The sequence below is a fragment of the Lepisosteus platostomus genome, chromosome 5 (assembly GCF_059453375.1).
Source record: "Lepisosteus platostomus isolate fLepPlt1 chromosome 5, fLepPlt1.hap1, whole genome shotgun sequence".
NCBI classification, from domain to species: domain Eukaryota; kingdom Metazoa; phylum Chordata; class Actinopteri; order Semionotiformes; family Lepisosteidae; genus Lepisosteus; species Lepisosteus platostomus.
Genome location: NC_142615.1, coordinates 63,956,844 through 63,970,790, shown reverse-complemented (window position 1 = coordinate 63,970,790; position 13,947 = coordinate 63,956,844). Strand labels below are relative to the sequence as shown.

Sequence of the window (13,947 nt, the reverse complement as noted above, 5' to 3'; positions counted from 1 at the left end):
CACCCAGGGTCTCCTGGTTTTTAGTGAGGCGTCTTAACCAGCTAAGCCATGGTGCCAAACCTGCTAAATGTTATCCACAACTTCAACCACCTGTGAGAAACCGGCAACTGCAGTGTTACGCCTGCTGGCTCAACAGATAATCCTTTTCGAAGTTTAAGGAGAGGATTTCTTTGTCAATTCAATTAAACATTTTAGAAATGCTGAACGATTGATGTGTTTCACGCGCAGAAATATTTTATCGTTACGTACTTTTTCTGTGCAGTAAGTTCTCCTTCAACTCCGCCCAACAACAGAGGTCGTTTTTAATACAGGAGTAAAGGCACACTGCACATCAGCAAAACATCCCGTACAGGTTTAGGGAGAGCGACATCAGTGATTGGAAGGTTGGAAGTTTCGGGTCACTTTTTTATTATAGATTCAAGCAGCCCTGAATACCTTTTCAAGAAACATTTCAGAATCCCAGTCACGTCCAGTATGATTGCTACACAGGTCTACAGTATACAATCAGAATACTGTTTGTGCATTATATAAAACACACCGCCCAAAGCATTTCTAAAACAGGAATTACATGTTTCTGAATGGCCCTCCTTTATAAATAAAATAAAAGGTCTGAAGCCTGCTCCAAAGAAGCACTTTATTCAGAGCTGACAAAGATGTGATAGGAAACATCTCGGAAAATGAAGATGCAGTCATTTCCACGCGTCGCACAACAAGAGCTGAACCCACCCGACGTTCTCAAGAGAGTAAGGTGTAAGGAGTGTGGCTGGGTGGTCTAAGTGCTGGGTTTGTGCTCCATTTTCTTCGCTGGGTTAGGTTTGAATCTTGCCACTGCTAAGTGTTGGTGGGTTAAGACCTTCCTTCTATTGCGACGTCAATGGGTAAAAGCTTTGCTTGGCAGTCTGTCGAGAGACTGAACTAGGTGTTTCAAGATAGTCTTTGTCAGCTTAACATCAAGGCATAAAAAAAACTCATTTTGTGTTCCCAACAGCAATGCTCTTTGGTCCCTTCAGCATTATGCAGGGAACAACATCTGCCGTGATCACTTTTGAGTCAGTGTGAATCGTAGTGTGCCGCAATTGTTTTTAAAATTGGTTCTGTAGTGTAAGAAAAACTGGCCGTTCAGGGACGCCAAATATGTAACTGTAGTGGCTCTCTGAAGGCACCAGTTCTGTAGGGTTTGGGCATTTACTGAGACAATTATTTATTGTAGCAGTAAATCACAAAGTTGATTCTTTTGATGGCTTTAGAGTCCAACCATGCGACATAACTCAAACAACGCACACACACAGGTGCTAATACACGAGGATACATTTATTAATACATAGAATATGCATGTAAACCTAACAGATCTTATCGAGAGGGTTATCAGAATACAAAAGATATATATTCAATCAGTTACAAAGTGTTACACATATCAAGAGGACATACGTTCAGTATATCATTCATTAAGACCGTTTCGTAAAGTGAACTTGGTTACAACTTCTACATTAGATACTCAAAACAAGTACATAACTCTTAGGAATTAAATTGATATCAACTGGTTTGGATAACAATGGAATTCTCGAGCTGTAATGCAGTGAAGTTGAATACTCATCCAATTTCTGGGGATTCAGATCTCCTGCGGGCACAAACAAACAGTTGCAGGCTGTTGCTGTCCAATCCGCGCTCTCTGGCTCGGTGCCAGGCTGTGCTGTGCGGCTTGTGACGGTGCACTGCTGATGCTCACTGTTGGCTTTAACTAGCAAAGTTTGTGCACAGGAGAAAAGATGACTGTGGGTCCCAGAAAGTCAGGAAGAGGACCGGTTCGTTCCTGATGAAGAGCTAGTTCTGAATAGTGATTCAGCTGTCCACAGTTCCGACCTGTTCACGAGGCCTGCTGCTGGTTACTCTCTGGCAACCTCCGCTCTAGACTCTTAGAACAAAGGAAAGTTCTGGCACTCGGACACACTGGCCGTTCCGTGGTTGTCCGAGCTGAGTCTCAGGATGGTCAGGAGGCACGCTGCGAGAATGTCCTGCCCTTGGGAGCCTTCTGCTCCTGGGCCGTCCTGCCCTGGAATTCTCCTTTGAATTCCCTTTAGAACAGTCCACAGAATCCTCTCCAGAATCTTACTGAATCTCCCTGAATCTTACTGAATCTCTCAGGCTCTCTGTGTTGCCTGTTTTTACCTGGAGGAACTTCAGCTCGTTGATTGGCTGAAAGTTCCATGGGCATCAGAGTCCCACGTGGGTTACTCGGCCCTACCAGCCCCTGATTGGTTGATCAAGGTGAAATATGAGTCACTTACTCCTGACACTTAGGAATGCAGTCCAGATGTCCAACTGGCACTCCCTAGACAGATAGGCACCAATGGATGACCATTGATCATGATAGCCAGGCTTAGCTAAGTGCATCCCCTTTGGGAGCTGTCCTTATCAGGAACCTTAAATCAGCCTGCATGAATAGTTTCTCTGTGGCTGCACCACAGAGATGAACACAGAAATGGGGCCTCATTTGGGAAGGCTCAGAACACTTAATTCTTTCTTATTAATAAGCCTCGCCGCTACAGTAGGCATGGTGCATTTGTCTGTGAAACTTGAATGCTGTGCTTTTTCACGCAGAATCATTGGCAGGAGCAAAGCTTATTCAATCTTTGCGCACAGCGCTCCATCAGAAATACTTTGTCCAAGTTTTGAAAAGATTGTGGGATTCTCTGCACACGCTCACATCGCGTACCTCAGACAACACCACCATTCGATGGGAAATTGATTCTACTTCTTGCAGTTGTTCCTGTGGTTGTGATAGTTACAAAGTTGCACTTTCCTCCACCTTCTGCTATAGTATTCATTGGGTGAGCTTCATCAATTGGCTCAGAAAGGTCAACTGTGCTTCGGAAAAAATCAGCAGCAGTGTCTTTATTTTGTCGGTGAGTATGGCTGTCTTTTAAAGCACATGAAAAACACGAGTTTGTGGATTTCTCCAAATAGCAACGAATTCAGCTGTGCAGAGCCTTACTGCTTTCAGAGGGTCTTTTACCGACGCTGCTGTAGTAGAGAAGTGACATAATCACAAACGCAACCATTTGTGCTGGCTGTTTAACTAAGTATTAAGCTTTTTTAACTATCACATGATTTTAACTAATTTAACATCATCTCCAGAAGAGCACCTCGCACTGCTCACTGAGCTGATGTATGTGCCCATTTCTCAAAAAATTAAATATCATCTGAACTGATTTTTTTCTACTTTAAATGCTTTCCTACTCTTTTAATATTTCAGTTAAATCTTTTATTTTGAAGTACTTTCCATTGATATTAATCCTAGTCCCGATGAATGATTCTGGGACATGGTGCGTCTTGAATAATGTTCTTATAGGTTTCAGTTTGGAAAAGTGCGCTCTCCAGAAGCTACCGAAACCTCTAATGGTCACACAAAGCTTAATGCAATAGCAACGTTTGGGGTTGAAAAAGAATATAACTTGCTATGAATATGAACACTGTTCCAGGAGGCGTGTAAGGACTATTTTGGCTCAGATCACCAATTTACCTTACATTTCTGATCCATTAATATCGCTATTGAATGCTAAAGGTAGGTCCTGGCAATACTTCTTGAGATCTTCTTTAGAAAAATTAAAAAAAAATATATTTCCAGTACTAAACAAAAAGTAAAAAATACTGATTACGTGCAACTGATAAAATCTCTCTTCCAGGGACGTTGTAGCTACATGCAAATTACAATGGAAAACTTTATCAGCTTTAAAAGTTTCTTTTGCATTTATAAGACGATCAGCATGACACTCAAAACATACCTGTATTCAGTAAGCGGTGAGTCTGCTGGCTGAGCAAGTTGCCTCCTCTACACACAATAGCAGCCCTGACGCTAAGATAAATGAAAAGAAATTGCTTTTATTGGGCACTTTTCATATCCGATGAGCTTGACATCTCCCAAGGGCGATGGAGTTTTTTTGCGACACTGCTTTTCCCTTTTTTCTTCTTTCTGTACTCTGATGGAAAAAAAAAGAGAAATCATGTAAGGGAAAAATGTATTTTTTTCATGGAGAAAACGTGCACCAGGAATGTTTTGTTTTGAAGAAGTGATTTAACATGATACATGACCTAATTTACTAGAGTAAATGCTCACACTGCAAGGTCTGCTTTACTACAAGAGAGAAGTAGAGTGAAAGATGTCATAATTGCACTGCGTTGTTGAAGAAAGCATCTTTTTCTTTGAATTCTAAATCAATCAGAATTTCAAAGTGAAACACAAACCCTTTGTCTGTATTAAAGAGATGATATTTTAAAACTGATAAAAATGTAGAAAACACGTTTCTCACTTAGAAATTTAGGATGGGATTATTACTATTACTAGTAATTACTAGTTGCAGTGCTGAACTCACCATGGTGCAATTCAGTTACATGATTGGCCAGTGGTTTCATGGATAACGCGTCTGATTTTGCATCATGAGATTGGAGGTTCGACTTCTACCGGGTTCGTGTGTTTTTAAATCAGGCTACTCAGAAATAGAAGTCCATTATGTGAATGAACCGCACCTGAAAGCAAACGTTGGTCAGGTTTCCTTCTTTCCAGCATGAAATAGCAAATCGTTACAAAAAGCACCAGCTAATGTCCAATAGCATTAGTCATTTTAATTAACATGAATATACTGTAAGGTCTTGGTACATGGGATTGGATTTCATCCACAATTTAAAAAAGGGCAAATTATATTTATAGGCTTCAGACACATTTAAATACAAAAGTGACCTAAAACTCTGTAACTTTCAGGTTAGTTTGAACCTGTAATGAAAAAGGGGCCTGAAACTTCCATTCTGTGATGTAACTGTCTCTAAAGTCGGACGTGATGTTTCACGGATGTGCAGTGTGCCTTTTCTCTTGTCATGTTCAAAATGACTTGCTGTGTAATTTCCTGAATGCGTGTCCTGTACTGCTCTGTTATTTCATTTAGATTATCTATGTGGTGTACAGATAAAACCAAACGGCATGGTCTAATTCCTGGGTTCGGCACCAGCTGAACCTGAACATACATCATCCGATCTCAACATGATTTGAACACACAACCTTTTGATGTGGTATCAGATGCACTACCATCACACCACTCCCCATAAGTGCTTTTAATTCCCCCAAGGAGAAAAATATTTTTTTTCATTCTCTCCTGTGAGAAGCACCGCTCTTCCAACGAGGGTCTCTTCTTCCCAGACCACAGATTATTTTTCCTGTCTGGCTCTCACACAGAGGGCAGACACACTGTCTCCACTAATGTGTTTACTACATCTATAGATCTGACCCCCTTACAGCCCTGATATTCCTGGACAGGATCCCATATTGAGCAGTATTTCTCGCGTTCTGAACTTACAGTGTGTACACAATGTACCTTATACACAAAGTAAGTGTTTTCGTAACTCTTGGACGTTTTGTCAAAATGTTACTGGCATGCCAAAATCGCCCCCTCAACTGAACAGTCCCACCCCCCTCAGTTTTGGATAAATTGTCAATGGTCAGATAACTAGACTAACCCCGAATTCACAGTTACTACATCAGACTGTTTAATGTGCAGGAGGGCTATCTGTCCAGGAACAGCACGTTACATAGTGTCTATGTTTTGGGGTGTCAACATTATTATGACCTTATTTGCTCAGGTGGACCAATGCCTTGCAGTAGTTTATCCTTATACTTACAATCGTTATATAACTAGGACTGTAGTTATAGAAGTTTCTACTTTCTGTTGGTTTTACAATGATTTCTTAATGATTCAGAACCTCGTTACCGTTGATGTTGTTGCAAAAATGAACACATATGGTTGATGCTCCAGGCAAAAATAATCACGTGAGTTCTGATGAACGTGGAACTGATCTTCATCACTAAATACCAGATTGCTTGTCGTTATCTTCTAACATGAAATACTAATCAGTGGCATGCTTGCGAGAATTCACTTGGATGGTTGCAATGGCTCCATTTAAACCGAAATATCACTACCCCCCTCAGGATTAAAGACCCCCTACAGATCATTCCCCTGGCGCCAGTCCTGGGTATAATGATGAACATAGCTGCCTTGCAAGCAGTGAATCTGGGTGTGATTCCCACCTGACCCATCAACAAACCTTTTCCAATGAATCTTTGATCAATTTAAAAAAGTCTTGAAGCTGGTAGGCTAGGGAAGAAGCACTGTTTGAGTGCACTGAGGAAAATGTGCTACTGTGCTGTGCTGCTCCAGTAGCGCAATTGGTCAGGTTGTGGTGCTTTTATAGTGGAGTTATACCGAGGTTGTGAGCTCAGTCATCACGTGGAGTATGTTCTGTTTTCAGCTGCAGAAACGTGCTGTTGAATTTATGTCGGTTCTTGTGTTACTTTTTCCTCTCGATGGAGCTGTATTAATGCAGGCACACCTGCTTCCATGTCAAGTTATTTTATCGTTGCTTACAAACCAACACACTGCAGACACCTCTGATATTGTCACTGCTTGTGGGCCACGTGTTCCTGCTGTCAGCCTACCATGATCATACACCTATAGAAATATTACTGCTGTAGGACAGGAGCGAAGAAACAAAACGAAAGCACACCAAGATTAAAAAGGTCAAAATGTGTCAAAGCCCTTCCTCGAGGAGAATGGGGTTCAAACCTACTTGTGCAGAGTATCATGTATTAAGAGGAGATTGCCTTAACCACTAGGCCACCTCCATACACACTTCAGCCCCCTCCGGACATGAGTTGCCTCTTTCCCCATACTCAAGGGTAATTTTCCTCTTCCACCTACAATTTCAACATTTACCTTGTGAGATGTCAAACCACAGAGCCTGTGCTGCGCTTCAGTGTTAGCTGTAGTGGACACCCCATTGAACATAAAAAGCATATTGAACTCCTTGGACATAAGCCATTTCTCGTCACTTGCTCAGCGAGCAGGCTCAGCGCACACTGAATGCAGGTGTCTCAGAGCAATTGAGATGTGTCCAAGTGGCTGTAAAAGGGATATCTGATGCCAGTGCCATGGCTTAGTTCTCCGACGGCAGGCATAGCGGCACGCCGGTTGGAGTATTCTCGGTCGCATTTAATGGCAACGTCATGGCAACGTCAGCTCAAACCACCAAATGGAGACAGGCGTGCCGACAAGCTGACCCTGCTGATGCAGAATTAACACTAGGATGTGAGAATGCTGTGGCTTAGTTGGTTAGAGTGCCTGCCTAGTAAACAGGAGATCCTGGGGTTGAGTCTCAGTGGTGCCTGTCTTGCCACACAGTTTATCATTATGGAAAGCAACATCCTTCTACATTAAATTTAATGGAAGTGTTCATTTAATTTTTGGAACAACTTGTTTTTAAAAAAATCCATACAAATTGCGAAAGATAAAATACTCATCTGTTTTGTCAGTGCAGAGGAATTACTGCCAGCTGGCAAGGAAACAAAAACGATTTTTTTGTCTTTAGCCAAAAACCTGTGAATGTAGAAAAAAGGTGATGTGTGCGTTAGTTTTTATGGCACAGTCAGTCCGCATATCCTTCAGTTAAACATAACGTTGGTAAATCAAAAGTCCCCAGAGACGCATTTCAAATTAATCGGACCTCAACACCGTCTCCCCTAAATGTGATGGGGTTTCTTTGGATGTCCTTAAGCATCCTGATAGTTGCAGAGATTTCAAACTTTTGGCTAAAGTCAAACTACAAGAAGTTAATAGTTGAGCGCCTAAGTCAATATCACTGGGAATGTGACTATGTAAACTTAAATAGTATTCAAAATATTGCAATTTTGTTGTAGTTTAAAAAGATATTTTAGCTGGGGATCCTCAAATGATGAGGGTAGAAAAGAGAACTATTCGACACCATCAGGAGTGCTTAACGTGTGATAAAAGTGTTTTTTAATCACAAAGTGAAAATAGTGAATTTGTCTTTCACTTAGATGTTCATCAAAAGCTCATTAAACAATGAAGGAGAGGCTCGTGTTCCAAATTCACTTCGTGTCTCATTATCTTGCTTAGATTTTTAAAATGTACACTGTTGACTATACACTCTTCCTAACACGATTAAAGAGCTAAGTTTAGTTCAGAGGTAAAGCATCTCATGCATCGTATGAAGCTCTGTTTTCTATCACCAGCGTCTCCACTCTGATTTCTTTTTAAGCGCGATATCTTTTCTGTGATTTCTTTCGTTTGATTGCCCTCATGTGTGAATTTCAGCACAACACATAAACTCGTTTGTCTGTTTTAAAGAGATGCAATTTTTAAAACAGACAAAATGAAAGACTTATTAACTAAATACACATAGAAAACGTGCACCTAATTGAGAAAATTTGGACTGGGGCGATGTATTATTGTAACGGCGCAAGCTCACAGTGGTGCACTTGAGGAATGCGGTACAAGGGCCAGTGGTGCACTGGATAACGCATCTGATTACGGATCAGGAGACTGTAGGATCGTAATGTTCTTAAACCCAGTACCATAACCGTAGTGTGTTCAGTCTTACACAACCTTTCTATCGACTGAATAAGCCTCCTGTTCCATCTCCATCTTCTTCCCACACATTCCGGCTATTTCAGCACCGTTATTGTTGGACCACAGTCACAGATACGTAAGGGACACTATTCTGAAGAACCGTCTTAAATAAATAACGTTGCAAAAGGTAACAATAATGTTTTCTTAACGTAACCTTACATTTGGGCGTACAATACAATTTTCTGTACCCTCAAATAAAACAAAATCTTACTGCTTTCTCCTGAGAAACACAAGTGTAGTGTTAAATCACAATAAATAATACAACAAATATACTAAACTAACACCCAGATGTGACAACACACAGCTATGACAGAACACATTGAAGACTTAAAAGCCCTTTAAATTTTTATTTCCTTAATTTCCATTCTCTTCCCTCCCCAGGATAACTGAAAACTAACTATAATAAAGACTGTATATGCATTACTTGTAATACAGCTACTAATAAAAATATACATGGAACATATACATAATTATTAATAAATAACACTTTTATTAGTAAATACGTGTAATGATAACATTCATTGTGAATATTTGTGGTGTCTGGAAAGCAATTTTAGTTAAATATAATAATAATTTTCAAGCAAGTGGTGCATAAGCTTGTTACTTAATGAGTACATTATTTCCATTACATTCAAGACAGTTCTAATGTGATCGATTGTTCTGCTTAGTCCGCTACTGACTAGCTTAAAACCTATGAAGAGGTGGTTTAAGCTAGACTCCTAATGCAGTAACATCTAACGGGCAGCAGCTGTTATTTTAGGTTTGTTGCAATTGAGAACAGGTTTAGTACAGAGCTGCTGACAAATTTCAGTGGAGTTTATTGTATAAGGGTTTATTGCAATTGACCCATTGTAGCTACCAATCAGCAGCAAGGAAAAACAAACTTCACTTGTGCCTTTTAAAAAAAGGGAAACAGAGTAGTAGTTTATGTGGTAATTTCAGGTACAATGTAAGAACTAAAGTTATCTACTCCCATAGTAATGCGTGGGGTCCTATAAATAGAAAAAAAACAATTTTAACCCGAAAACACAACAAACACAAAACAAGAAGTCTTCCAGGAACCTAGGTAAATCCCTGTAGTAGTCTAACAACTACAAAAACAAAAACAAAACAAATGCAACAACTTCAAAAGAAAAAGAACATTAAAACCAAATCTGGGGAACAACAAAAACACAGAGTCTAATTCGAGAGCTTTTTCAAGTCTTCAGTGCTCCTCTCGTCTCAGTAGACCTCTCTCATATATTTGTGTACAGGTCAGCTGGAGGTACACAGCTGATGGTAATTTAAGTAGGGAGCTGCGTCAGAATGCATGGGCTTCAAAGGAAAAAGTCAAGGTTTATTCCATGCTGAAAAGAGAAGGAAACAATGTTTCAGCTGTGGAGCCTTATTTGATTGTGACTCGAAGTAAACCTTTACTTCTTCGTTTGATGTTAATTTATCTCCATCAGATACCTAATAATATCTAAACTTGACAGTTGCTTTCAGTAGCTAAAGACGCTGCTCCAGGTGAGGCTTGAACTCACAACCTCTGCATAACTTCGCTGTGCACTGCTGTATAAGTACCGCGCGCTGACCGATTGCGCCACTGGAGCTGTGCAGGGGATGTTCCTCATACAGACTGACGCTGCAGAAACACAGGGTGAAAACGGTTTCGGTTGTGGATCCATCTATACATGGGGAACACTGAAATAGCAAGGAGAATACAAGAAAAGAAACTGAAAGAATTGTGCTAACAGCAAAGGGGGACGGAGGGAGGTGGTCGGACAAGTAAATCAGCCTGGTAGATTGTTTGTAGCGACATTTTTGAGTCAATCGGCACACTGATTTCTCTTCATGTGCCTTGAACTGTGCAGTTTGTATTTTCATTGTAGATAGGTTTCTTCAGAAGTCCAGTAAATTGACAATAATGGAGAACTAGCTGACGCACCCCGTCGTGAAGACCCTCTGTAAGGTGATTACACGTTTCATTTTCAAGTCGCCTCCTTTACACTCAATTGCTTCCTCGACACTGAGAGAACATGAGAAATGGCTTCAATTTCAATGTGAAGCGCAGTTCAGGCTCGATGGCTTCACATCTCCAATCAATCAAATAAAATTGCAGTGAAGCGATCTAAATAAGACTCTGAAGTACTGGGAAAGATGATTATTTTGAGCGTGCCTCCCAGGGTCTGCTACGAGGCTGAAGTTGGCTTCTTATTCGCCAGCTTCTTATGCGTGTTTTTCGTTCCACCTTAAATGCTGCTGCTGTGATGTTATGTCGCCTTTCGCCTGTAGATGGCTCTCTTCGATCAGTACTAATCCGGCTGGAAAACTGTAGACATCTTCACTGAAAGGGAATATCCAAATAGCGACTGTCCAAACTATATTTTTGTATGGAATATATTTCAGAAAATCGCAAACCAATTTTAAAAACTCACCATAACACGGACTTACACTGGGAAAAAGTGATTGCACTTTCTGCTTATTTCTACGGCCTCCCCCCCGATTATGAAAATGTCTCACAGTTCTGACACTGATGTGTGAAAGACAATGTAACAGACTATCAAAATCCTGAAGTACAAACAATTTTAATGCACCAGTTTTTTAAATATGACCCTCTGATCTTGGCATGTCAGAATACATCGGGAAAAAGTATGGCAGGAATTGCAATGTCACGCATTGTTGAGAATATCACTGACCTTGCCGATATTTGCAGGGGATACGAATGTTTTGCACATGTTGAACTACAACATGTAAAAATTGAGCTCCTTAGTCAATATCACTGGGAATGTCCAATAATGACGTACATCAGTAGCCTCAAAGAAACTTAGACTCACACATGGAGTTTTATCTTTGTATGGAGATTGGGAGAATTAATTTATACTCTCGTTGCTCATTAGCTAAATTATTTTAAAAATATGACACAGATTTGTTTGAGAAACTTGTAATTGCCTTAAAGAGAGTCTTCTTGAAGATGTGCACCAGCTAGCTCTCCACTGTCAATTGACAGGACTTGAGAAGAAACTGTTCTCATACAACCAACATACAAATTACACATCTTAAGGAACATGAAGAGAAATCCATGTACTAAACAACATAAAACTGTCGCTGCAAATTATCACCAAGCTGTTTTATGTATCTGACCACCTCTTTCCTACTTTGCAGCGAGCACAATTCTTTCTGTTTCTTCATTGCTATTTTACTGTCTCTTTCCCCCATGCGGAGATGGATCCACAGCCGAAACTTTAGGTCGGTTCCTGTTACTCTGTCCGATTGAAAGAGCTGTATGAAAGGCACTCCCATCTCTGCAGGAAAGTTATTGCTGCTCTCAACACAATATACTGCAGCCAAATGTGATAGCGATACTGTCACTGCCTGTGGGCCACGTGTTCCTGCTGTCAGCCTATTATGTCATGTTCATCCACACCCAGAAACATTACTGCTGTAGCACAAGAGTTATAGGTGCAGTTGATAGAGCAAGAATCTCTTAATCTCAGAACTGTGGGTTCAGTCCCCACATTGGGTTCCTCTGTGTCAGTTTGATCCCCCAAATCCTCCTAGCATGACCTGATGGTGTAACAGTGATACCCAGTACCCAGCGTAATTCAGCTTTCTTTCCACTTGATTCAGATTTTGATCTGAAATCATCGGCCGAACAAAAGTTTGTCTAAATCGAGGGAGATCTGCTCTCAATCAAGTATTAAACACTTCAGCATTTACTGTTTGAATACCGCACTTTGTCAAAACACTGCCGCTTCTTAAGCTAATAAGTAACGGTTTTTGAGCATGCATTGTATTGTTAATGCTTATATTAAAAAAGCATAAATTCACATAATGGAATTTGGACTGAACAAAGTAGTCCAGCCCCTTTACAACATTACATACCCACTGATTAAAGCTTAAAACTACAGTAGCAGGAGTAATAATAATGGCAAGAACATGTTTGGAGTTCGGCATTTCATTTATTCTGCGGAAACATCGTATCGGAATGAACTGCCTGAGATAAAAGAGTAATTGCAGCTTCAGATCATATTTTCCAGAGCATTGCATTGTTCTGTTCATGCTGACTACACGCTTTAAATTTGTAATTTACTGCAAGCGTTGCTTTTCCAGATTTTTCTGAAATTCCTCGCATTTGACTTGACTTGAACTTTATTGCCATATGTAACCGGTGCTGGTACAATGGAATTCTTACTTACAGAAAGTCTCTCGATTGTAAAACAAGTGTAAAAAAAACAAAACAAAGTGCAAACAGTGCATCAAGACAATGTACAAACAAACAATAGACAATGTGCAAGTAAACATGCAGACAGTTTGAATATAAACAATACAGACGTGTAAACAATGACTGGAGACGTACAATAAATAAATTAAAATGAGGTAGATGGTGATGGTGTAGGTGTGGTCCGAGGGGGATGGCTAAATGTGTTCGCCAGTCTCACTGCTTGTGGATAAAAGCTATTGAAGAATCTAGTGGTAAGTGTCCGTATGCTCTTATATCTCTTGCCTGAGGGCAGTGGGGTGAAGAGCTCATGCCCGGGGTGGTGACTGTCCTCTGTGATGGCCAGAATTCTACCACGGCAGCGGTCCTCATAGAGCTGTTTAATCTTGGTGAGACCGCAGCCGATGATCTTCTGGGCCATATTTACCATTCTCTGCAGTGCCTTTCTTTCTCGCGAAGAGGTGTTGCCATACCACACGGTGATCCCGTTGGTGAGGACGCTCTCGATAGTGCAGCGGTAGAAGTTCACCAACACATGTATTGGCATCCCCCATCGCTTGAGGCACCTCAAGAAATAAAGGAGCTGCTGAGCCTTCTTCATGATAGAGTCAGTGTTCACAGTCCAGGTTAGATCTTTAGAGATGTGAATTCCCAAAAACCTAAAGCTGGTGACTGTTTCCACTTCCGTTCCATCAATACTGAGTGGGCTGTGAGTGTGTGGCCTGTGTCTCCGAAAGTCCACTATTAGCTCTTTCGTTTTCTTTATGTTCAAGTCCAGGTTATTGCTATGACACCACCGAAGCAGCTGTACAACTTCATCCCTGTAAGTGGACTCGTCATCATCACTGATCAGTCCTATTATAGTGGTGTCATCGGCAAACTTAATGATGTGGTTGTTGCTGTGTCTTGCTGTGCAGTCGTGAGTAAATAGGGAGTACAACCTTGGACTCAGACAGCAGCCTTGTGGGGTTCCAGTGCTCAGGGTGAGTGGTGTTGATGTTTTATTGCCTATCCGCACCACCTGTGGTCTCTCGATAAGAAAGTCCAGCAGCCAGTTGCAGACAGAGTTGCACAGACCTAATCCCCTGAGCTTTGTCACCAGTTGACTGGGTATGATGGAATTGAATGCTGCACTGTAGTCCAAAAACAGCATTCTCACATACGAGTTCTTAGTGTCCAGGTGTTCCAAGGCTGTATGCAGAGCCAGGGAGACAGCATCATCCACTGATCTGTTGCTCTGGTAGGCGAACTGCAGGGGGTCCAGGGACTCTGTGA

At 41.0% G+C, this 13,947-nt stretch overlaps 1 non-coding gene across 1 annotated transcript; it reads right to left on the bottom strand.

Annotated features, from left to right (window-relative positions):
* Positions 1-9,969: 9,969 nt before the first annotated feature.
* On the bottom strand, positions 9,970-10,063 carry trnai-uau (transfer RNA isoleucine (anticodon UAU)). The gene is made up of 2 exons: positions 10,026-10,063; positions 9,970-10,005 (listed from the first exon to the last, which is right to left on the bottom strand). It is a non-coding gene; the product is annotated as a tRNA-Ile (tRNA).
* Between the last annotated feature and the right edge of the window lie 3,884 nt (positions 10,064-13,947).